Raw genomic sequence first — 3,414 nt, 5'->3', positions numbered from 1 at the left:
CCTGGCACCAGATCAGTGCTCTCTAGGTGACCTCACCCATTAGTCAGAGAGTGTGTATCTGTTCTGTATCTGGGTCAGACAGACAGCCAACAGTTTGCGTGTTTGCTTTAGCATGAATGGAATGTCATATGGGTACCATACTGCTCTTTGAGCCACAGGAATAGGTCATTGACGAGCTGTATGGGAATGTTCACCTCAGCTTAGCTCGGTTCAATTCACCTTTTGCACAATCTCCCTAAGTCCCGCCTCCCTTGACATTGCTATGTCCGACAAACTTGCATAACACTGCAGTATTGCAAGTTGCCCTGCAACACCTCTTGCTTCATCTTCTAATAACGTCAAATCAAACGCTGCTCTCTTCCTTTTTTTGTCATCTAAGATGTATTTTTCAGTGTTTAAACTGTTTATGTCTGCACTGAAGGCAGAGGAAGTAGTGCCAAAAGACATTGGTTGAATAGTTGGATATATTGTTAACAGTGTTGGGCAAGTTACTAAGGATGTGTAATTAGTTACTTATTACTGAGTACGTTACTAGTTACGTTACTCATTACTTTCACTTTACATCCTTCACTGGCACTGGTAGAGGCTTCCCTGTCAAGTATGCGTCAAGATTCACGTTGTTGTGCTGCCGTGTCAGATGCTTCATCAATTTAGATGTTGTATTTTTCGTGGTTGCAAACTTTTTTCTCCCCCCTCATAGTTTACAACGTACAGCTATTGAACGTGTTACGTTACCTCTCCACACTCCATGCTGCTTTTTGACTAGTAGCAGACATGACGCATCGCATGGGGGACCCTGATGTAAACAAGACAAACATCTTTCCAGGGGCGGATTTAGGATTGTAGGAGATCCGGGGCTTAGCCCAGATAGGTTTTTAGATAGATTTTTTTTACTTCGACACCACAACCTTTAACTTATACCACCACCTTAAAGCGGACAAAAGGCACTAGAGAACACTTAAATTCACACCCTTTAATTAATGAAGCAAACTATAATCATTTATAATAATAATAATAATAATAATAATAATAATAATAATAATAATAATAATAATAATAATAATAATAATAATAATAATAATAATAATAATAATAATAATAATAATAATAATAATAATAATAATAATAATAATAATAATAATAATAATAATACACTGTGTTTGTATAGCACCTTTCATACAAGAATTGCAGCTCAAAGTGCTTCACAGCAGTACAAAAAGACAGGCATAAAATGAGCACAACATTGGCAGATCAAGAGCAATGCATAAAAAGCAGACATAAAGCATAAAATAGATAGCAGTAAAATAGACAAAGTCAAGGTAAGACATAGAACATTAAATCACATCGTTTTTCATATTAGGATCTAAGATCTAGGGTTAACTCGATAAAATAGAATAGTAAATTAGTATTAGAATTAGAATTAGTAAAATAGAATAAAATAATGCAATAGTGCATTGCAATAAAATAGTTATCATCGTATTTTTTCGGGAGGCCGGTAAGGAGTGCATTACAGTAGTCGAGTCGGCTTGAGATAAAGGCATGGATCTGGTTTTCAGCGTCCTTTTGATTTATAAATGGCCGTACTTTAGCTATGTTTCTAAGGTGGAAGAATTATGTTTTTGTCAACTTGTTGATTGTGATTTAAAGCTTAGTCTACCATAACACCAAGACTTAACTCACTCAAATACAGTTAGCAGCTGGATAGACTACAGATGGAAATTAGCTTCTGCTAAATCTGGTGCAAACATATTTTCATGTAACAATGATTAATTGTCAAAAAAAAAAAGTAGCCACCCCCTAGCCCCGCCCCTGCGTCTTTCTCTGGTCTGCATCCCCTTAACAATTGTGTGTATTGAGCCGTACTGTATTGTACCCATTCTGCAATCTGTTAAATAAAGTTTTCATTCATTCATTCATTCATCTACCGAGGACTGCGTATAATATAAATGTGATCTAACGTTATAGGAAGACAAAAAAAACAACACATTGCATTCTGGCAACGATGTAATGCAGTAATGCGGCGTTACTTGGATTAGTAACTGAAATAATAATTAAATATTTGGAAATTGTAAAGCCCTACTTTACTTGTCACTGGGAATGTAATACATTTACAGTAATGCGTTACTCAGTAACTTACTGCCCAACACTGGCTGTAAATCACATGGCACGGTGACACAGTAGCAAGAAGCAAGAAGGTCCGGTTCAACCCCGCCGGGCCTTCCTGTGTGCAGTGAGCACGTCCGCCCTGTATCCGTGTGGGCTTCCTCCCGGCACCTCAGCTTCCTCCTGTACACCATAAAAGACATGCATGCTATAGGGACACACTCCTGCCACTGCCCTTGACCACCCGAGTTAGTCCCGCGGGGTGCGCCAGAGTGTGGCTGCTGCTCAACACTTGGATGGGTTAAAACGCAGAGCATTTACATTCCTGGAACAGTTTGGTACAGTAAAGTAAAGTCTAGCTACATTAGTTGAAGTAATTTCTAGGGGTGAAACAGTGCTTAGATGCATTGCAATGCAGCGATCCTAAGGTCGAATCGAATCGTGGTCAAATGAATATTGAATCGTTTGCCTGAATAATCGTAATCGAATCGAATCGTTGTGGGGTCAAATATTTACACCCCTATTATTGACCTATTGTCCATTCATGCTGAGTGAATCAGTTCCTCCAGCCACATTTGATCGAAAATGTATCGAATCGAATCGTGGTCAAATCGAATCGAATCATGATCGAATCGAATCGTGGTCAAATGAAGAGATTTCATGATGCATTGAATCGTTGCCTGAAGAATCGTAATCGAATCGGGTCAAATATTTACACCACTAGTCATTTCAGTTCAGCTCAGTTCTCTTCGGTATTGAGTTCACTTGTGTCCAGTGCATCTCAGGATGCAGAGGGAAGGCTTCATTAGACAGGACATCATGCTGCACGGTTGTTTTTACTCCTGTATGGAGAACAGTCTGGTATTTTACACCCAGCTCCCACAGCCTTCAACACCATGACAAATTGCTCTCCTGCTTCCCTTTTTCCTTCTTATGTCTTTTTCCGGCTCTTCCTCTTTTTCTCCCTCTTTCCCTCCTTCCCTCCTCACCCTCCTTCACTCTGTCACTTCTCTCTTTCTCTCTCTCCTTCCCTCCCTCCCTCTCTCACTCTCAGCTGCTCCTCCTCCCAGCTGCCTGATCATACATGGCCCGTGCCGAAAAAAAGAGAGGGAGGGAGGGGATAAGTGGGAGGAGAGAGAGAGAGAGAGAGAGTGTAAGTGAGTGAGAAAGAAAGAGATAGAGAGAATGCTAGCAGCAGCAGTAGGCTGTGTGGGGCACATGGCCAGTGAATGAGGGATATTTTACTTCTTACTTCTCATCTCCTCTCTGTTGGATTACTGCTGAGGAAGATCTCCTGTCTGGACCACTACA

At 40.3% G+C, this 3,414-nt stretch overlaps 1 protein-coding gene across 1 annotated transcript in view; it reads left to right on the top strand.

Moving 5' to 3' along the window:
- The first annotated feature begins 3,343 nt into the window (after positions 1-3,343).
- Positions 3,344-3,414, top strand: part of palm2akap2 (PALM2 and AKAP2 fusion) — a 177,212-nt gene continuing 177,141 nt past the window's right edge. The window contains exon 1 of the mRNA XM_084324584.1: positions 3,344-3,414. This exon is cut by the window's right edge and continues 210 nt beyond it. The gene's annotated coding sequence lies outside the window, so the exon portion shown is untranslated.

Source organism: Notolepis coatsorum (assembly GCF_963971535.1).
Source record: "Notolepis coatsorum genome assembly, chromosome: 11".
NCBI classification, from domain to species: domain Eukaryota; kingdom Metazoa; phylum Chordata; class Actinopteri; order Aulopiformes; family Paralepididae; genus Notolepis; species Notolepis coatsorum.
The sequence above is the reverse complement of the archived record's forward strand: the minus strand, read 5'-3'. Positions and strand labels throughout refer to the sequence as shown.